This window comes from Stegodyphus dumicola, chromosome 12 (assembly GCF_044657685.1).
Source record: "Stegodyphus dumicola isolate Sdum_Otavi_A_Nest chromosome 12, ASM4465768v1".
In the NCBI taxonomy this organism is placed as follows: Eukaryota; Metazoa; Arthropoda; class Arachnida; order Araneae; family Eresidae; genus Stegodyphus; species Stegodyphus dumicola.
In genome coordinates, this window is record NC_140779.1 from 63,295,251 (window position 1) to 63,319,166 (window position 23,916).

Sequence of the window (23,916 nt, forward strand, 5' to 3'; positions counted from 1 at the left end):
TGAGTTATAGTGAAAGTTACTAGATCACTGAATGGATATTTTTTATGCTGAGTTTTGGAACACTGAATTTATTTTTGGCTTTTAATGGCTTTGATATCTTAGTAATGACTGTTCAATAACATTTAGAAAATCTTTTTTTATTTGAAAAGGAAAGCAGAACGATATGATTTCCAACAGATCTCTGTTTTGCTAAAATTCAGTTCACAGAATTCAAAATTTTTATGAAATTTGTCTCAAGTTTACATATGTGTAAGTAAACACTTTTCTGTTTGTCCTGCATCTGTGTCATGAGTAGTGGAACTTAAAGAAAACTATTTGCAGAGCATTTAAGAAAGAGATAAAAAAATTTAGAAAATTAGAAGAAAATAAATAAAAAAAATAAATTGTTAAGAACATCTAAAATTTGATTAAGTAATTATTTATGTGTGCCTTTAAGCAAAGTTCTTCCCTTTTATTTATCATTATAAAAAAAGAGAGAGAGCGAGAGAGAGATAAAAATTTTCTGAAGGATTATACTTCATGTGTATTAATTTTTGACAGCTATCAAATATTAACTTGTAATTCGAAGGATCAGATAGAAGTTTTTTGGGTTGCAGAAATCGATTTTTGAGAGATCTGTTTATGTCAATTAACTTATTATCCAAACTACTTGTATCATGCAATATCTTTTCTGTAATGACTATCAAATCTCAAGCTTGTCTATATGGTAGGTAGGAAAAACCTTAGGTTTCTGTATTTCTGTTTTATTTATAATGTATTATAAAAATTAGATTTATTATTGAGACTTCAAGAACGAAGATTATTGAGATTTTTTTTACTATAACTATAGTCGTATTCAGCTTAAAACAGTAAAATATATCTATATTTAATCCCTTCTGAAATAAAAAAAATTAGAAACTAGCACAAATGGTGAATCATTATTATCTCAAAATTTTAGTTCGAATATTCGGAAGCTCATGGAAATATTCCGATAAAGGAATTATCTTAAGGCAAGAGGAATAGCTGTATGTGCTGCCGGCAGTAGCGTGGCTAAGGTGCTATAAGGGGGAACATGTATTCCCGGGCGCAGCATCCAAGGGGCGCCAAATTTAATGTTTCGAAACTTTAGAATGAAATGTTTTCAATTATTGTCACAAAACCTTCAGTTGTCCGCTGACGCTGAAAACCCTAGCCACAGCTCTGACCCTAGCCACGGCCGGTATATCTGAAAATAGTTATTTTCTGTCGATCTGCAGTTTATTTCTGAAAATAGGTAAAACAAGATATATTATAACGTATTGTAAACTAGATTAAAAAGAACTAGGCATTATTTGATTTTAGTAAATACAGCCGAAAATCTGGCCACCGTAATAATCGGAAGTAGTTCAGTTTTAACTTATTTTAGATTATAAAACATTTAAAAATATTTATACGTAGGCATTGTTATTCAGTAAAGAAGTCCGACGTAAAAGAATGTTTTGATTTCTGGAATTTTTCACGTAAAGGTACAAAAATATTCTTAATTAAAGTACGGGATGTCAATAATTTATTCACGGGATAAAGATATGTTTTAAATAATACAGAATAAGAAAAGGAAAAAGGCTGAGTGAATTTTATATTAATACACTTCAGCATGAGCACTATTTAGTTCCTCAAATATCAAGTCTGCTGTCAATTTCTCCCGACGTTGTTAAGCATTTGTGGAAACACAGTAGTTGTTTCAGTAGTGATTCGATTTTTTAATTCTTCGAAGTTGTGAATCCCTGCAACATAAACTGGGTCCTTTAGGTATCTCCACAGAAAAAAGTTAAGTGGTGTAGCGTCTCGAAAACGGGGTGGTTTGAAATTGGCCACCTTTTACCCATTGACGACTCGGAGATAATCAAGGGACCAATCATTTAGTTATTAGTTACTGCGCACCAAACGTTAATTTTAGGGTTACCCAGCTCAATTTCTCTCACACAGTGCGGGTTTTCTGACCACCAAATCTTGCAGTTATGTCGCCTAAGCTCCCCTAAAACATGAAATGCTTCATCAATGACTATAATTTTCTGAAGAGCTTGATCGTCATTACTATTACGGTCAAGAATGTCTACAATTCCTTACAGACTACTCGATCATTAGGTTTGATTTGTTGACAAATCTGTGAATGGACTTACTGGGACTTTCTAAAATAGCTGAAAAAGTTATTCTATTTCATCTTAATTAAATTATTCCACAGAGATCCTACATTCCAGAAGAACAGTTTGCCTTCCGTCACCTTCAGAGTACTAATTACCAGCTGCTTCGTGTCATCAACTATATTACTGACGGTTTCAATTGTAAGTTCCCTACCGGAGCCATTTTCTTCCACGAGAAAAATTTTCGCTGGAATGCCCCAAGGATCTGTACTTTCACCATATTTATATAACATTTACATTTACGATATTCCTAAGGACCCACAAAGTATCATTGCTCTTTTCGCTGATGATACTGCAATTATGACCCAAGCTTCTACTGTTACTGTTGTCCAGCTCCTTCTTCAACATTACCTCAGTCATCTAGAAAATTGGCTCACTCTTTGGAGGATTGCAGTTAATACCGAAAAATCTAAAGCAATAATTTTTCGCAAATGCCAAACAAATTTCACTCCACCTAGACCTGTTCTGTTTGATGAAAAAATTGACTGGGCTGACGAAGTTAAATATCTAGGAGTCATTCTTGATAAAAAAAAAATGACTTTTCAGAAACATCTCAGGGAAACTGGGAAAAAAATTAATATCATGCTTGCAACTATGCTCCCACTTCTTGGCAGAAGAAGTCATATGTCCGCTTCTAATAAACTCCTCTTGTATAAATCTTTACTTCGACCAGCATTACTCTATGCTAGTCCTATCTGGGGCCACGCTGCCAAAACTCACCTTCAACACATCCAAGTTCTTCAAAACAAAGCACTCAGAGAGATTATCAACGCGCCATGGTTCATTCTAAATTCGCATATCCACTGTGATCTCAAAGTAGATACAATTTAAGATTATATTCAAGAACTTGCCAGAAATTTCTTCTATTCAGGTCTCACTCATCCTAACAACTGCATCAGTTCTCTTAGATGTTTTCCATTCCCCAGAAAAAAGCACAAATATCCATCAGATATTCTCCACCCTTAAAATTTTTTACTCAAAGTAGATTCTTCAGTTCACTGATTTGGACCTTCGACCAGAAACTCAATTTTTTCGTCGACTGATGGACTCCTCTTGTATAAATGACTTTTGCATGATTTTGCATGATGCAAATGACTTTTGCTTTCGTCTTTTTGTTTTACTGATGTTGTTTACGTGATACAGAGTAAAAGGAGGAGCTTCTTTCTGAAACTGAAATTCACTATATGCTGTTAGTTAATACATTTTTCGAATGGCGGAAACATTTTCATCATTGACTCTTGGTCTACTTGCAGTTCCTTTAAAAAAACATGTCCAATCTCTCGAAACTGCTTTAACCATTTTCTAATTGATTCTTCCGTTGGTGGAAGTTTATTAAATTCATGTCGGAATCACCTCTGAACTGTTTTTGGAGACTTTTTTCCCCATAACCAAGGAACACACATTGCTTTTTCTCTGGTAACGGCATTTTGCCTGTAAACAAACAAGTTCCCTGTTGCCATTTCCCCAAATTAGAAGAAATGAAATTCCTTGAACTAAAGATTACATCCATATACTCGTAGATTATTTCATAAAATTAGCTTTAAATTTTTATTATCCGATGATTAAATTATGGCACACTCTATAATAAATAGTTTATTAATTGGAAATTTTACTCGAAAGGAGCTAACAAAAGCTATACCGATTACTTACTAGCTGCACAGAAAGCTGTTTCATAAAATTCTTTACATTTCTTTTTTTAGTCCAAAGGGGCTTTGTCCCTGAAGGACTATTGTTTTCGTTTTGCGATTTTGCGTTGGTTCACTAAATGTCCGTTTCTCTTTTCAAACTGTTGTGAACAAATGTTAGAGTCCTGCATTATATTTAAAGAAATTAAATAATGAAAAATCTGCATAAATATATGTATATTTCTCGCATTGTGATAAAACAATGGTGCACAGAGCCATCGAATTTTGAATGACATAATCCTACTGCGAATATGGACATGTGGAAGCCCAAATTTGAAATTTGGAATTTGTTTTATTATCGATTTCATATTTTGTAAAACTTAACATTTTAAGATATGAAATAATTTTTGATTAACAAACTCAAGGATTTCAAAGCGACCAACGGCAACGTTGTAAAGAAAAAACATTTTTATCTCCAGCACGCGAGACTCTGTGTCGGAAATTCTAAAGATATGCTCAGTTTAAAACTATTTTGCGATATTGCTCTTGAACTGAATTTTATGGCATTCTGTAACTTAATCGCTTATTTATTAATTTTACAAAATTAAGCACCAAAAAATAATAATTAAAAGTAAAAAGTAAAACCTTTAGATTGGTGCAGTTTTCATATAAAACAAAAAATGAAGTTTTATATAGAATTACTATCAGTGTAGGGCTTGTCTACATTTATTCTATATTAAACATGGCATGCGTCTTTTCGAGACAGCTCTGTGTATTTATAACTCCGGTGAACAGAAAAGGTTATGGAAAACTAATATCTAAAAAAGCAAATCTTGATTAACATTATCTGATATACTAAGTTCAGGTCAGGATTAAGGAATAAAATTTCGGAACTACTCTGATATGCGCCCTCAAGTCGCCCAATTTCTCGCCAAATATTTTTGGCGAGAAACTTCACGCTGCCATATTACTATCTAAATTTTTTGTCTACATTTCGAACTTTAAGCCTAAAATGTCTCCAAAAACACGTTTTTTGCACATGCAAAAACTACGTTTTGAACACACGATTTAAGCTAAAAATCCGGAACAAAAACAAAAAATTTAGATAGCAAAAACGTAAAATTTCTAACCAAAAATATTTGACGAGAATCCATGTACACAGCGACATGTTTTAACTTAAAAAAACATCTACGAATGGCACACTGTAGGCAACGAACGAATCTACGAACTACGCACACCTCGCTTTAATAAATTAACATAACAACAATAAATTTCAAAGAATACCATGTACACAGCGTTCTGTTTCAACTTTAAAAAACATCTACGAATTGCACAATCTACACTAAAAACAAATCAAGAAAATAAACTAAAATAAATTTCAGACAATTCAAAAAACAACAATAAAAAAGGGAATTCATACAAAAAACAATGAATATAACATTCTACAAAATAAAAACAATAAAATAAAATGCACTTACCATAATGAAAGCTTCTTTTAAAAGCAGAAAAAAATCCTTCCCCCCTATCTTCTCAGATACAGAGCATACAAAGTCCAAAATACATTCGTTAATAAAATTTCGCCAGTCAAACAACGTCTGTGAAGAAAACTTCCACGATTTTGCTATATCACATGCCTTCCTACGATTCAAAATTTCGAAAGTAACAATAAAAACTTCCTCCAACGTTAACTTGCTATACGAAAACCAAGATCCAAACCTTAAACTCCGCTGACACCCACATACTTTATTAGCAACAATTTTACTGCAAACCCACACAAGTCTATCAGAAACACCTTTTTTCGTCCGAGTTCTCATATCAGCCAAAGAATCTGTAAGGAGATTCCTTACAGATTCTTTGTATCAGCTCCGCATTTCGGACACGTCAAACTCCGTTTTAAAAGTCCCGACTCCCACAGAAATTCCACAAATACACTACGATCCCCATAAATACATCCGTGAACAAAAGACTCGTTAACAACTCCAACATCGTACCTTTACATACTAAATTTACTCTGCACGCAATCTAAAATACGCGGCTGAAACCTTCCCACCACGTCTTTCATCGCAACATAAAGGCCATTTCAAAAACACACGCGACACGAACCAACTAGCAATTTAAACTACTCCACCAAAAGACTTTTCAACGTCGACATGGGTGCCATACAAACACGCAATCGGCCAAAAACCAGCGCAAAACACATATCGCCACATTTGGTGAAATTAGGGCGTTTATCAGAGTTGTACCAAAATTTCTTCCTCACTTTTGACTTGGGGGAGGGGGAAAGAGAGAGAGAGAGAAGAAAATGACAGCGGGGACAATTCACAGTTTTTCTTATTAAAACAAATACCGTTATGTGTATTTCGTCTTATATGAAGTATGTGCTTATATTATTTAACAGTTACGCAAGCCCTGACAAAAGCCGTCATTATTCAAAAAGTAGGCTTCTGAAATTCTTGTTCTTCCACACTTTCACCTTAAAATGCAGTATTTAATTCATGGGGAAGACGATGTCTTAAAATTTTGTTGCGTCGATGTCTAACAGGTCTAGTCTTTGACCTTGATAGATTCAAAGAAATGAAGCTGTCATTCAAAGAATGGAGATTCTTTGTGTCATTTTCCTTCTTCGTTTGGTGACGCCATCTGTATTTGGAGAAGATAACTATTTCTTGTTCTACAGAACATTCTTTGTACTTTTGGCGTGCGATGGCGCTACGAGCAAAGATCAGACGTTCTTTTTGCTGTCCTATTGCAAGGATAGAAGTTAGTTTGATGATTTGAGCGATAAGACTAGAAGTTAATTCTAAGTTTGAACTGTCAAATTGTCAGTGCCGAATCTCAACGGCGAGAGAACTTTAGTCATTGGAGATTTTAAAGAGGTGGTAATACAGAGTCATAGAATGATGGAATAGCGAAAGATGTTTTTAAGATATGAAATTGTGAAAATTATGGAAAGACAGGACAAGATAGATATTAAAATTATTGCAATGGCAACGTTGTACAGAAAAAAAAAAAAAAAAAAAAAAAAAAAAAAAAATTATCTCCAGTGCACGAGATGGTGTATCGGAAATTCTAAAGATATGCTCACTTAAAAATTATTTTGCGATATTGCTCTTGAATTAAATTTTATGGTTTAAGTGCGAAGAACATGATATTTAATAAATAAAGGTAACACACAAAATGTTAAAAAAATGCCCATTTGAACGTAATTTAAAATCTGAAACATTTCGGATATTACGCATATTATCTAAATAGGTTTTAATTCTGAGTCGATTTTCATTGGCATCATAAAGATACCTCAAGCAGAACTGGAGAACTGAAGTTTCGGTTGACAGAATCCCCTGTCCCTGTAGTTTGACAGTTTTATGCTAAATTGGTGACGTTATAAAAATTCCTAGAAAAGAAATTTTCTAAATCCCAAAGTAATTTTTCTGAGAAATTTCAAAAGTACTCACTTTGCTTCTTGAATAAAGTTTTATATAAAAGGCATAAGTTGCAACTTGTTAGTTTAGCTCAGAGCTGTTTGTTAGTTCAGAGTGTTTGTTGTTCGGCTTAGTATCTTGTTGTGCAAGAGTTTTGCTGCTAAGCTTCTGGCTCGGTGATTGTTACTTTAAATTTGGTTTTGCAAGCGACTTTAGCGATGCCCGCTATTATTGTCGCATGAAGGAGTATTTCGCCAGTCTTTGCTTTTCTGCTTGAGCTATTTGAAGCTGTATTTGTTTCAGTGAAGTTTAAATTTTCTCTATTCATCTGGCTTACTTATTTTAAGAAATCTCTCCAAACTCGTAGCACACAACAGCATTGTTTTTTTTATGATTTCTTATATGTAAAATGCAGATTATTGCTATTGTAGAACTAAAGCTATAGGGTATAGACAGAAACGCTCTACCGAACCTTAGTCACATATGGTAATTTTTTGATAGTTTGGTGACGTTCAGGAAATTTCTGGAACAAATTCAAGAAACAACAAACAGTAATTACGATTTACCGTACATAAAAGGGCTTTTTATATTCAGATGTAAATAAAGTATATATTTTACCTTCCGTAGTTCTGTCTTAAAATTGTGGATTGTTTTAAAATTGATTAAAATTGTGGATGTGGATTAAAAAGTAAATTAATGCCTGGATTCTGCACGGTGAATATTAATGAAAATGATTAAAATGCTATAAAGGACAGAATTTTTTTTAAAACTTTATTATTTGATTAAAAAGCAACGAAACCTATTCTAGAAGTAGAAAAATATCTCATTTTTGATGGGCAATAGTATGCCATTGAAAATACAGAAAAGAAACACAGTGAAATTCAGCTAACATTATGCTAAAGGAGAGAGGTGATGGTTTATCAGTTTAAAAAAGTTATGAAAATCTACATAATGCGAACAAACAAGTGCTGAAGCGACATCTTTGCTGCTAAAAAATTGCCGTAGATTATTTCGCATTAAGTTTGTTTTTCCTGTAAAAATTGTAAAATGATTAGTATCTGAATTAACCATTTAACCTGAGCGAATATATATGACAATATTTAAAGATCCATCACCGTGGTTTATGAACTCATGTATGGGCTAATAAAAATCTGTCAATGTCAGCCATAAATCCATGTATCAGTCACAAAAAATCGTTTCGTATGGGCTACAATCTAGTATATGCATTCATGCGCAAACTTTGAATTATGCACCAACTTAATAAACCCAGCTAGTATTTTATTGTAATAAGTAGGCTATAATAACATACGCCTAGCATTAGACACTAAAGTCTTTCAGATTTATCAAAATATCTATAATTTAGGATTACCTAAATTTAAAAAAATCATTGGCAGCCACTACTTCCCCAATTAACTTTATGTGTCTTTTTTTCCCTTCACATTTGATCAGTAGCTCTGTGTGTTTATCGTACACTGCTGACCATTAAAACTGCAGCACCAGGAAGGAATGATCTGAGGAACGTCAAAATCACATGAAAGGAAGAAGAGGTTGGGATATGCAAATGATTAGCATTTCAGCTCATTTAGACGACGCAGGAGGCAGAAACGACATCTGAAGCACTGCATAAAAATAAAGTTGTGTAGAGGATTTCTCGTTCGGAAAGCGCTTTGTAAGGTTGGAGTTTGCTCAGAATATCGTGTAATGCCTCGAATAACAGTAAGGAATGCTTACCAACGAGTGTCGGAATTTGATAGAGGCAGGATTGTTGCCTATAGAGAGTGTGAATTATCATTCCGTAATATCGCCCGTCGCACTGGTTGTCCAACCACTGTCATGCGAATATGGAATCAGTGGGTTGTTGAGGGTGATACTGAACGGCATGCAGGATTTCAACGCCCTCCCAAGAATAACTTCCGAGAGGACAGACATATTGTGAGGTCAGCCCGGCAAAACCGTCACGGACCATTAGTCAGGAAATAGGCATGTTTGCAGCACGCCCAGTATCCGCTCGTACGGTGCGTAGTTGTTTGCAGCAGCGTGGACTATCAGCAGGGCAACCATTACTTCGGCTTCCCTTGACAATGCAGCATAGAGAAAGACGGCAACTCTGGTGCGCCGAACGACAAAGCTGGATACAGGAGTGGCACAATGTCGTCTTTTCAGACGAGTCCCAGTTATGCGTGCAGTATTCTGCAGTGTCCGAGGAGACCGCACGTCGTCTGCTTGCATTTGATATCGGTATAGGTCCCTGCACCTGGTACGATGGTTTGTGCAGCCCTTCGATACATGACACGCACATCTCTAGTTCGGGTCAACAGTAATTTGAACGCAAATCGGCACATTTCTGACATCTTACATCCAGTGTTGTGCCGTATCTTCGAGGCTTGCCAAACGCCATCTTCCAACAAGATAATGCAAGACCACATGTTGCACGTCTTGTTCTGACATTCCTCGATACACACGATATTAGATTGCTGCCCTGGTCTGCACGATCTTCAGATCTGTTACACATTGAAAACATCTAGTCATGAGTTGCTCAGAGACTGGGTTGCTGAGACACCACCCTTCTCCAGCTAATACGGTTGATGAAGTGTGGCATAGACTTGAAGAAGCATAGAATCAGTTGTCCGTTTCTGTCATCCAAGCCCAGTTCGACTCCATGCCTAACCGGGTAAGGGCCGTTTTAGTTTCCAGGGGTGGCAGCTGTTTCTACTAATTTCGCACCCTTGTAAACCCCCAAACGGCTTACAAATTTAATCATTTTTGTATTCATGCTATATGCTATACTGTTTACGTGCATTCAATATCTTTTTTGTATTTGCTTTCCTTCATGGTGTTGCAATTTTAATGGCCTGCAGTATATTTAAGAAGATGTAATTAGAAAAGCATGTCTATATCGGATTGGCTGTCAAAATGGAGCATTTTACAGATGTCAACCCTAATGCCTACTATTATATAATTTTAAAATAAAAACTATGAACATTCTTTTAAAAAATTACATTAAACAAAGTTTGACTTTGTCTGAGATCAGTATATGAAAATGAAGTTTTAAATTTCTTAATGCATCCTGATCTTAATGCATCCTGATCAAGCGTAGACATTAGGGTATAATATTTGGGATATTTTGGCGCATTGCCTTCTAAAATCGGGCAGTTTGTGTGTGTCAACAACAGCATATGCGATTATAAAGATAAATTGATAATTTTATTATTTAGTTTAGGAACTTTTTCATGCACAGAAGTTCCAGATTTTCTGTAAACTTCAAATAAATAATGCTTAGTTTTAAAATAACACTAAAATAAATTTCAGACAAATAATTCTGAAAATCATCGATCGATGGCCTCTCGTAGGCAAATAAATAAGACAGCCACGAAGAATTTATTTAGCATATTTATTCACAGTACACATTTTATAGCGCATACTTTTTCTTAGATTTTAAAACTTTAAACAGCATGAAATATAGCTTAATGTCCCCCTTATTGTTTTCGAAAATAAAGCCTAATTTAACTAGTCAGTGAGCATGTTCTATTGGGACTTTTTTCGTTAGTATTTAATAGACAATACCTCAATTTATTTTTTGTGTACCATAATTTCATTTTCTATTCTGATTTATGCATCAAAATAGGAGAAAGAAACAGTAAACGAAGAAAAGTAGGGATGTGTCATTTGCTGGTTGAGTACATTCCTGACAGCAGTAAAGAGGAGCATAGCTTGTTAGTGCCAGTCATTGTTCAGTAGCATCTGACACATAAATAGAACAATATTATGTTTTCTTTCTATTTCTTACTGGCGGATTATTTTGTCTATATTTCTTTATTTTCTCCTTTTGGTATTTGATCATTTTCTCTCTAATCTCCCGTTCTGCTTGATGGCACATTTTTAATATTTCACATATTCAATTCACGCTGCTCTTTTTTTCCCTTGCAAAACATTAGCTCTTTTATTCTAATAGTATTTGGATTTCCATGGGTATTAAGCTTCAAATTTATAGCTTGATAGAAAGATTGAGAAATCTCGAGTTACCGCACCATACCTGCATACTCACACTTAAAAATGGACAGAAATAAAAGTTTCCAGATTAGATTACACAGAGGAGATACTAAGCTATATATGCGATATTTTGGCGCCTTAATGAAACTACCTTCATTAAGACTTCTCAGCATGGTTTATATTGTTATAAATATATATTGTTGCGTTCTACGGGTTCGTGGATTTGGAATAATTGATAATAATACTTGATGAAGAATCAAAACATAATTTATTCACCAGTAAGCACTATTACACAGGACAGTTCCAAAGACACCTTTATACTTGTCGAAAAACTACGGCAAACACACTAAAATAAACAGCAACACAGCCTTCAAGTTATAAGGGTGAAGACAGCTTCACGGCAAAGCAATAAAGTACATTCCCGACTCGGTCGATCGCTCTCTTGCTAATCTATGAACTCGTGATACTACTTTTTCCTCGTACAAACAGGTTTTATATAGATAGCTTCCTTCGAGAATATTCCCGAGAAAACTCCTAAAAATGCGTTCTAGAATGTTCTCGTTCCGTCTGTGGCACATCGCCAATTTTTATCGATAAATATCTCCAAATGGGTGATTTTGTGCCAAATCTGGCAACTCTTTCCCTGCCATTTTCTGACACCCCTAACACCGCTTTAGAGTAAACGCAATTGTTCTGGTTTGAATGGAAACTTTTCTCTGCCTCGGAATGGCAATAGTCAGAACTTGATTTTCGATTTGTTTTGATGAAGCTCGAATACTGCTGATGAGGTGTTAAATAGATTCTAAAGTAAACGCAATTATTCCGATTTGAATGGAAACTTTTCTCTGCCTCGGAATGGCAATAGTCAGAACTTGCTTTTCGATTTGTTTTGATAAGTGATAAGTGACGGAGGGCGTGGGCACCATCCCTCTACCATGATGGTAATTGGTATAGCGCCACGTCCTCCCTTATCTAGAGTCCGGCTTGAGGGGCCACACGCGAGCCTCGCACAGGACGCCCTGTCCCAACGCCCGGACCGTACCGTCAGCAGTCATGCCGACCAAATGCCAACGGGGTGGACTCCCGTCCAAAGTGTCCGGGCCCAGCGTATATTGAACTCCAATAAAAGTTTACATGGCCGAACAGAGGCAGTAATACATTCGTTTGATATCATTGTGCATAAATGTCACTCAAATGCATAATAATAATAATAATAATAATAATAAATAAATAAATAAAATAAATTAAAAAATAAAATAAAATATATTAAAAAGAAAAAAACCCATGCATGAATACCTGAGAACTTATTGTGTGTGCATTTGAGTACTGAGTACAACGTTACCTGGATATTGAATACATTTAATTTTAGCATACTTTTGTAACATGTTCATTCGTACACACCGACCTAATTAACCACATAAATACGCACATAAATACACACATAAATACACTTAAAGACATAATAAATAAATACCTAAATACATAAAAACCTGAGAACTGGTTACGTGTGCACATGAGTGCTAAATACAACGTAACCTGGAGACTGAATGCATAAATATTTGCATACATTTGCGACATGTTCTTTCGTACAAATCGACCTAATTAAAACACATATATACACACATATATACATAAATTCACAAATGCCGCTTAAATACATAATAAATAAACACTTATATGCCTGAGACCAATTATGTGCGCACATGCGTACTAAATGCAATGTTACCTTGAATCTGAACACATAAATAATAGCAATCTAATAACTTTACATATTATGCATACCCCTGTTGTAAATATATATCAGCATGTTGCCAATATTTACTTTACGCATTTTTACTTATTGATACTTATATCTTTGCATAATTATCATTACATAATTTATATATATTGTAACCTAACTAATCGTGCCAAAGCATGTGTCTCTTCAGGCTGCTTTATGCTACTATCACTAGGCACTTTGACATAAATCAACACCTAATGCCGAGAGTTTTGACATTATGTTGCAGACTTTTCGTACCAAATGTTTTTGTTTTATTAGGTACTTGCAATATGCCTGAGTGTTTGTCGAGGGAATAGTCAGATGTTGCCCAGCAGTAAGTTGGCAAGTAGTCACATAATGTTCCGGCGTTCCTTGTGAGCCGCAAACGCATAAGTCAGTGTTACTGATTCCAAAGCGTTCGAAGTAAACTGGGAATGGACCATGGCTGCTGATATACCGTATTAGTTGTGGGTTCCCGATGTTCCTTTCCGGGTCGACATACGCAATGTGGAATGCGGTACGTCGCCCGGTAGTGCTTGAGTCCCACTCCTGTTGCCACTTAGACAGAACTTGCAACCTGATAGATCTTTTGAGATGTGAGAGTGGCCATGGAAGGTGGATGAACTCGCCTTTGGAGTTGGTGGCAGCCTCTTTGGCCTGTTGGTCTGCTATTTCATTCCCTGTGTGGCCAACGTGAGCCTTAATGCATTTAAGGTAGATCTCTTTATGTGGGTTATCCCTGAGACTACGTTGTAAATCGGCGACCATTTCAGAGCTGTGATCTGGATTGGCGATTTAGTTGGCATTTACATTCATCGTAAAACTCGGTTAAATGTGCAGTGCCATTCGTCTAATAATCTAGCGTACAGCAATTGTGAAATGAAAAATCGGCATTTCAATCTGCCTTTCTATACTATATCTTGCCTTTAATGTGAGCATGGTAGGAAATGCTAGTCACAGCACATATAAACCATAGCACATTCACCCGTTAGTGCAAAATTCAAGCTTGTTGCTCGCTGTCTTCGAGGTATGAAATTTTAATAACCAGCAGCATACACAACTGAAGTATTTAGAATAGAAATATTATTCAAATGACATCATATGCGCAATTTATGATGGATCATATTTCACACTGACTCATCACATGATCGTAATATAAATTATTGATTATAAGACGATACCTCGCTCTTGTAAACTTAATTTTGCACTTGGATCACATCTGTACTTGCTATTCTCACTTAAGGAAAGTTTTTGGAGTTATTAGTAGCAAAGCAAACATTTAAAATTTTATAATTTCTTAATGTTACATCTTTGAGCTAAAAACATAAATAAAAACGAAAGCTGCATTTGCAGAAGTATGTAGAAAATAAGAATTAATAAAATCGATTTTATATGTCAAAAAGTATTTGAATTTTCCTGCATTCGAAAATCTAGTTGAAGCGAAAGCATATATTAGAAATTTTGCGTTTCCATTTAAGTATTTCTGCTCATTGATTTTGATTAAACTGACCCACGCATTTTGATTAAATCGATATTTCTTACTGAAAGAATCAATTAGAGTGTATTGTCAAACATATTGAATTGAAATATTTCCTTGTTCTCAGGCATCACAAGTACGGGGGGGCTCATAAAAAACTTCTCCGATATATGAATTTCTAGAGGCCTATCCGCTCAACCAATCGAATTGAAATTTCAGATATTGATATTTAAAAGTGCATGCTCGAGATTGTGATAATATAGCTCTCAAGGTTACAATGGGAAAATTTTCATTTGGCAACACTCACGGTTTTCGTTCCAAATTGATTAGCGCACTACAAAACAATAAATGCATTGGAACGATACACGTACAACGAAAATTGCCGGGGTAGAACACTTGCAAAGAAAAGCATTGTAAAGGGTCAATGATAAAACAAGAGAGGAGGTGCATTAACGCACTTTGCATAATTTACAGGGATAGACAGTAGACGTACTAATCGCAGAACACCATGCTCAAAACATTGCTTGTGGAAAACCTTTAATAAGTAGCGATGGAAGATTGTTTTTTCAATCAGGTGTTCGAACGTGTTAACACGATGACGCTTACAGGGAAACAACGCGGTGAATTGATAAAGCTGTTTTATTTGAACAATGGAAATGCTGCCAAAGCAGCGCGAGTTCATCCGCGAAATCGTAAGCTAAGATGAGACTCATATTCCTTAACACGTTCACTGCCAACCACGAGTTACCTCGTAGGTCGAAGTTTGTGTTTAGGCGCCAGCTACGAGTTAATTCGTAGAATAGTTTTGTTTTACCTGCGCCACATAGGATACCGCCAACTACTCGTAGTTATTTATATAATATTTTATGTAATTATTAAATTATAAACTATTTTATCGCAACAACCGACTACGATATAACTCATATAATAATTAAAGCAATCAAAAATTATCTAAATTCAATATCGTTTCTATAAATACATGTTTTGTATTTTTATTTTACAATTAGTTAATTAAAATTTGTTGGTGTCCTGCAACTGTTTTTGAAAATGTGCCTCGGTAGCGAACATGTTAAAAAATGCAGGTGGTTTGGTAAAAAAATTTGTAGAAACTGGATGCGCATGTGATAAACCGCGATTCAGAAGATCATATGTTCCACATTATTGCGAAAGTGCGTAATACGATTGCTATACAGGTCCATTCATACTGAAAGAAGTGTTGCCCGCAGTTCGGATGCGCAGAAAATTACAGTCCTAAAGTTTCTACGGCCTGTTCTGCGGATGTTTCCTTATCGGTTCCAGCACATCCAGGTGTTGCAAGCTGCAGATTAGCAACAACTTGTGGTGGACTTTGCGAATTATTTCATCATCCGCTTGGGATATTATTGGACGGAAGAGGCAAATTTCTCCTTAACTGGGAACGTAAACTCCAAGAACTGCGTTCACTGGGCTGAAGAAATTCCTCAAGATGTGTCACCAGTGCCTTTACAAGAAGCTACTGACTGTGTGGTGCGGCATCGCAAGCACGTCCATTTTCGGTCCTTACTTCTTCGAAAAGGTCATTTCCACAGGTATAAAAACGTGCTCCATTACAAGAGCAAGGGTATATAACAATGTTGCAGAATTGAGTAATTCTATAATTGCAGCTCAGAAATATCGTAATGACAATGTATGGATGCAAGATGGTGCTCCTCCACTTGTCGCCACATGTGTTCGACAAGTGCGGCAATAACATGTTGGAGATTGAGTCATCTCCCGTAACTTTGCAATTTCGTGATCATTGCGATCACCCAACCTCACTCCGATGGATTTCTGGCTCTGAGGTTATCTGAAGTCTAAGATGTATGCATCAAATTCATGAGATATTAGAACTGAAAGATGCCACAAAACGTGAAGTTATACAGATTCCTCCTGTGATGTTTCGCGTGCAATGCGTTATCATCTACGAAGGTGAGCACGTTGAAAACTTGAATTCCAGTAAAAAATATTTTCCCTCTCCTCTGTTGTGTTGTCACTGATCTTTCATAATGCTGTTTTTTCAAATGTTTTACTTCAACAATTTTCGTCACCCGTGTATCGTTTCAACGTTATTTATAATTCTCAGTGCGCTGATCAATATGGGCAGAAAAAACGTGAGGATTGCCATTCGAAACTTTCGAAATGTTTTCACTGTAACCGTAAACGTGAGAGCTGTATTGTTTTACATCATCACAATTTCGAGCTCATGCCTTCAAATAACAATATCTGAACTTTTTGATTGGAAGAGCAGATAGACCGCTAGGAGCTCTTATTTTATGACTACTCTGTATATTTGTTTGAGTAAAAGGGGTCATAGTTCTCTTTTATAAGCTTTATCTGATAAACAAATTACTCACTACAAGTAAAATATTTTATCAATTATTAAACTTATCAAAATTATAGAATGAGATAATAATTTCTCAAAAAAAGTGTACTTGAAGAATATTACAACTTTAGAGGAAATATAACTGATTTTTCGTAGAGAACACTTTGTTTCTGTCGCCGTTTATATTATAATTGACTTTCGTATAGCAAACCCGAATAGAATTAGCAAAACTTCCCGGTAGAAATACGTTTAGTAACGAGTTATACAGAGAAGGAGGAGAAGAAAATTTTAAATTTGACTTCATTAACGGTGTATTTAACAACTTCAGACGCAAATGACATCTTAAAAAAAACGTGAATAAATGTTAAATACGTGCAAGAATAGCTAACTGAAAAGAAAAATATGTTTTGAGGCATCAAAAGAGAAAGATGTTATCAACACGTCACACTTCATTCACGCAAAGGAAAAGCACGCAATTACATTCATCAACTCTTGAAAATCTTTATAAAACTACCCAAAATTCTTTCAACGATTTTTTTCTTTATTTTTTAGAATAAAAAATTCCTGTTCTTACAGCCTGCGATTAATGGTGTAAAAATCAAACTCATTCATACATTAGTTACCACCTATCCCCCTTTTAACTCCTCCCAAAACATCGTTTTTCATTTAGGAGAATGGCAACAATTCTTTAAATCGTTCATCTTCCCTATCGCCTTAATGGCATTGCAAGTCGCTTGAAATAACTTAGCAACAGTTACTTGTTTCTCCTCCTATTTTCCCGCTCTGTCAGAGCACTATGAGTGCAGATTTGGCTGTCTAAAAAGAAAGATGAAGAGACAGCGGATGATGAATGGGCTACAGTTTTTTCCCCACATTTTGTTTTTTCACTTCTTATAACTTCAAGAAGAAGGTAAGTTTTTTTTGAATGCATAATAATGTTGGCCACACCAAAATGAAAATTCTTGTTACTTATGTTCATCTCCCCAAAGAAATAAAAACTAAAATAATGAAAATTTACGCATGATAGTTTGGAAAAACAGAAAAACAACACAATGCTTATTTTCCTTGCTTTTTCAGAAAGATGGGAAAAATCATGCACATGCGTGGTTAAATTTTATGTTAGGGAAAAAAAAAGAAAACTCAGCTTCATTTCTAAAAGTTCATAAACCAGACAAAACATCCACATAAGCATTAATTCATCTGTTTGTGCTTCAGTACAGTAGTATTCGTTGATGTATTCTAGTAAGATCCTCGAAGTTAGAATAAATCCAAACCTTTAATATAATAATGAAACTTTTGTTTCATGCACAGTTTTAAAAGAGTTAAACTTTACCTCTTATCTACATACGCACACCTCTCTTCAGAAGTATAAACAGCCATAACAAAGTTGCACGTATGATTGTTCGTAAAGGAAAAATAATAGATTCAAAGTTTTATGGCTTTTTATATATATAGTTTTATAGTCTTTTTTATATACTTCTCGTATAGTTGCATGCGTAAAGCAAACAGAAAAAGTTTTATAAAATAGGATTTTATTTAAAACTCATAAAATATTTAATGAATTAAAAGGAGAAAAAGAATCTGAATAGGACGTTAAAAAATTCTCTTTACAAAACTCTTCTAGAATTTTACATCGCAAACAAACAAAAGCTTATGGCACCTTTGATAAATTTATAAACATAATGACTCCTATTTTGGACAAAGTAATTAAAGTAATATATTTAATTATTTAGGCGCTTAAGCTTTTATTATTTCTGATACAAAATTATAAATGAGTTTTGTAAAGATAACTATTTAATGTCTAGTTCCCATTAAAACCATATAATAATTTATTTTTCTCCTTTCAGTCCATTAATTATTTACAAGTTTTAAACAAAAGCTTATTTTATAAAACCATCTTCTAAATTTTATTATTTTATTTCTTCATGTCTGACACATAATCAATTAAATTATTCCATTGAAAAATCATCTTTCAACAAAGAATAACCTCTTTTTTACTTCCAACAATTATGTAAAAATCCAAATGATTGGAAAAAATCTAGCTCTTTTGCCAAAAAATCAGAAATTATGTTAAAAATCTCATATAAAATTCATTTGAAAGATTTTTCCTGCTGTCTGCAGTGATACAAAAAATTTCCCACAATACAATTACACGTACGGCATTTCGCTACATGCAATTACACAATTCGTCAAATGCCACAATATATATGCCACATATGATAATTTCTAGTATAAATCAGGTGAAAAGTTTTAAGATTTTTAGCCTTATAGTTATAGGACACTTATAGGATCTTTATTGTGTAGAATTAAGTCCAAATCCTTCCCAGCTTGTTACACTGACAAGTGAGGTATTGCTCTGTATGAAATATTATGACAAAGGTCATTTTGACCAAAAAACTTGGCCTATGTAAACTGGCTCAATACTTTAATGGCGCGTTTTTAACGTCGGTTACCAGAATGGCTAAAGCCGGGATATTCTCTGGAAAAGACAGAACGTAAGTTGCTGGCGCCGGTGCCAAAAGTTCTATATCTAAAACATTCAGAACCCTCGGTTTAAATAGTCTACCATCTAATTTGCATCCTGGTGAGTTATCTAATTTGCAACTATAGTAAAAGTTTTGAGTCATAGTAATTGTTTAAGTAATATAAAATACTTTGCATTCGTTCCCAACAGAATTTAAACTGTTCGAAACAAAGTCTTAATGACCTTAAAAGAAATTTTAAGATTTAAAACCTAAATACTTGAGCCAACCTTTACAAAACATTATTTACCTTAACATTATTTCTTAATTCACATTTTCACGTCATTCGAAGAAAATTTTTTCGGAAGGCTTTCATTGACTCATATCTCTCTCCTGATATCTGGAAGGAAAAATAGTTTAGCACAGAAAACTGACATGTACAGTACATACATACAAGAATAACCATTCACAGTTCACGTTTTCCTCTTTAAACTGTTCGGAAACAAAGTCTTAATACTCTTAGAAGAAATTTTAAAATTTAAAACCTAAATACTTGAGCCAACATTTACAAAACCTTATTTAACTTGACATTACTTCTAAATTCACGTTTTCACGTCATTCGAAGAAAATTTTTTCTCAAGGCTTTCGTTGATTCACATCTTTTTCCAGATTTCTGGAGGGAAAAATAGTTCAGCAGAGAAAACTGATCTGTACAGTACATACGTATAAGAATAACAATTTGCAGTTCACTTTTTACTTCCTTGTACGAAGTAAAAAGGAAGTATTGTAATCGCGAAATGTTTCAGGCAGCACATTTAAACGAAAATATCCATTTTGACCGCTATCGAATGCAATTTAACGATGTTTTTGCGTGATATCTGTACGTAAGGACAGAATAAAAGATTCGTTTCTCCAAAAAAATTATAAAACTGCTTTAAAATTAATTCTGAAGAGAATTTTTCGTGGCGTCTGTACGAACGGATGTACGTACGTGCGTATCTCGCATAACTCAAAACCGAGTAGCCTCAGAACGTTAAAATTTTGTGTAGATGTGCATCTCGTATTTTGGTTGCAATCGGCCGCACCAAACGTATATAAATATATTTATATATACATCAACTCTGTTACCCGGCTCAGTGATCTCAGTTTCTTTACTCTTATATGTTTGTAAATTGTACATTTTTTGCTTTAAAAATGATTGAATTATGTTGTTTTTATCTTCCGGTTAAGGTTTTTATGCCTTTAGTATATATGTATGCAATATTTTTAGAATTATCAACAATTTTAAACTTGTTTAAGTGCCGCTAAGCCTTTTTTTTATGGCGGCCATTGATTGTTTACATTTGAAACAGCAGACTAGTGGATTTGTTGCCAATCTAGAGAAACTTAGCTTCGCAACAACAACATTTTCATTCACAATGTTTTTAGAAAACTAATTTAAAGCATCATATTTATTAACTCTACATAGAAAATGCGTAAACTGGTACAGTAGTTGTTATTATTTGGACTTGAATTAGCGACAAAATTTTCTATTATTTACGTACAATCCTTTGGGCTAAAATAGCATAAGCGTATGTAACACACAAACATAAATTCTCAAAAATAGATGATTCTTCAATAGGAAAGCTTCTAAGGTGTATTTAACACTTAAATATCCTCGTTGAGGTAAAAAGAAACTTCAGGCACATATTTTAACATAAGTATATAAAATAAAACTTCTGCTGGAACCAATAACATACATTTTTACTTTTATTTTGTTTTGTGGTAGTCGGCCATTTTTTCCTCCAGGATCTTGCTACAGGTTGGATAAAGTTTATTTATTCGTGTTCTTTTACGAGGGTGATTGTCATCCTGGTTATTTCTTTGCATCTTCCGTTTTCAGTTCGGTCCTTGATCCTAGTCGATTTTCTATGATCTTCGTCGTATTCTGGTGGTGCATATTGTTCTCGTTCTTCTTGTTCTTCGCAATCTCGTCTGTTATCCATCTGTGTTTCCTGTGTAAGATTCTCACTAGTGTATTTCTCAGTTACTGTAGAAAGTGAGTAACCTTAAGAACTAGTTAGCGAATAATCGCTTAAGTTCGTGTGACAAGAAACAACAAGATGGAAGGGTAACTAACCCCTTATTATTCCAATAAGATTTAATAAAACTCCGTCTTAGAGTGTACAATAAAAGCCGACACTTGAGCTTGAACTTAAGAGACTAAGTAATAAACTAAAACTAAGATTAACTAAAGAGATATAGCCGAAGCTATCAAGATTCTAATCGAGTTGGCCCCTTAACTCTATTTGACTACGAAGCTTATCAAAGGCCTGAGTACGGCCGAGGGTAATAACTGCTTTGAGAGAGAGTAGCCAAAAGGCAGACGCGCGGAAATCAGAAACTCTGATTCTCTTTAACTCAGCAAGTAGACTTCGCGGTTTAAATACCGCTCCTCCTTATTAAGTATTCAGAAAGATTCCAAAACTACGTTCTAGGCGGAAGTAATAAAGTTGAAGTTAAGAATTTGACAGGAAAGGAACTTTAACTTAAAATTTAACTGTTAATAAAATTAACATAATCCTTACATCTAGTTGCTGGTTCTTTTAAACTTTCTCCTCATTGGTTTATCCTTTGGCGGCCTTGGTCTTTTCCATCCTAAGTTTCACCATAAATGGCTAGTATTTTCCCCGACAGTGCGCGTTTCATCTTGATGTCGTTTGCAAGGACTTTTTATCTTTTTTTTCCGTCCTTCAAGCTGCGTTTGCTTCTTATTTGGGTAGTTGCGACTTCTGTCAAATACTTGATATTTGCTTTCAGCTTTTCTTATTCTTTTTTGTCTACCTGCACAGTAGGCTAACGCGTTTTGCTAACGCTCTCCAAGGTATGCATCGAGGCCCTACAAAGTGCAGCTGTCAACTTTATGCAAAATATTCAAGGAGTTTTGGATGTTGCAATATCAGCAAGAACAGTTTGCAGACTACTGGACAACAAGAACAGTTTGCAGACCGTTTACTTAAAGCCCTCAACGTTAGCGATTGCAATGCTGTCGGGATAAGGCCTTTTAGATTATTGAATGGCACAGGGCAGTACACAGTGACACATCTCGCTTTTGCTCCACTAATGGAAGTCGTGGAAAAAAGAGTCTGAAGGCAGAGACAAATCCAATCCTTCTGCAACTATTACACTGCTCGACAGCTCTACATCATGTTTTGCAGCGCCATCCGCATAGGTAACCGATCATCTCTGATATGTATTAGTGGCACAATAACGGCTCGACAATATGTGACCTGTTATTGTGCCACTAAAACATATCAGAGTGCTGTAATCAGTTGCACAGCCCTACCTTCAACAGTTGCAAAATGTTGTTTACTAGCAAGATAATGCTCGACCGCACTCGGCATTCATCAGCAGACAAAATCTGATAGATACTCGAATGCTTTCTCGACCACTGAGGTCTCCAGATCTAATATCGATTGAACATTAATTGTACGTGATTCGCCATCGTTTGTTTGATCTGCCCCAGTCTCAGTCGGAATGACGAAATGTGTAGGATGGTTCTAAAGCATATCGTAATCCATTTCTCAGGACATTAGAGAGCTTTCTTTGAGTAGATAACTGTATACCTTTCCCTTGCATTTTGAATTAAGAAGGCTCATGGTAATTTGTAAAATGTATTAAGATGCACATACACAGAAAGAAGTTTGGAAAATTAAGTTATTTAAAAGTAAGTCATGCATAACTTTTACAGCTGTGTATGGCAAAAAGTACGGTATTGTGCTGTGTATGGCAAAAAGTACGGTATTCAAAATTCAGTTACTGACTATATAGTCTTTCACGCTCTTTGGTAACAAAAATTCAGTGAAAACTCTGAAGACTTAGGCAACTTTTTGCTATGTTTTGGAAATTACAACAGAGGCTTGGAAAGGGTGGAAAAGTGTCTTTTAACTCAGATAATTTAACAGAAGGCACAGGTTGTTCGTACAGACCCAGCCAGTACTTATGACATAAACCAAAAATAAAGGACTGAACTAAGTAAACTGCAACCGAAGTGACAAGCCTAATAGCGAGAATAACGCAACGCTGCAGGTAATCTGCTTTCCAGAGAATCAACTAGTAATGTGACCTTCAGCAGGGGGAACAAGCTGTGATTCTACAATCTAAAACTTTAAATATTATCTTTTCCTACATCATTTGAATGCACGGGAACTAGAAATTAGCATACTGTCAGAAAAATTAAAGCAAGAAAGACAGTAAAGGGCATTAACATAAAATAACTGGTTAATAAAAATAAATGAATACTCTACAACTTACTATGTAGATTCTGTATACCTTCATCGACACTAGTTTCGTTTATTCTAGTTTCGTTTATTTACTTCATCGACACTGTTAGAGATACAGTATTGATATATATAAGTGTAATATATTTCAAAATTTAACATCTTAAAATTAAATTTATTAGAATTATGTTTTAGAAAAAATGGTCTAAGACTATGAATTTGAATTGGATTTAAAAACAAATTTTCGTAAAAGTCTTTTAATTTTATATGAAGAATTTTTTCCTAGAAATGGAATTTAGGAATTATTTCATTTCTTCATGATACGGCATTTATATCGTTAATGAATCTAATGAAATATTAAATCATTATTTTGGGGAAGAACTATCCAGTAATATCACAGTTTCCTACTTTTTTTTGCAGTAGGA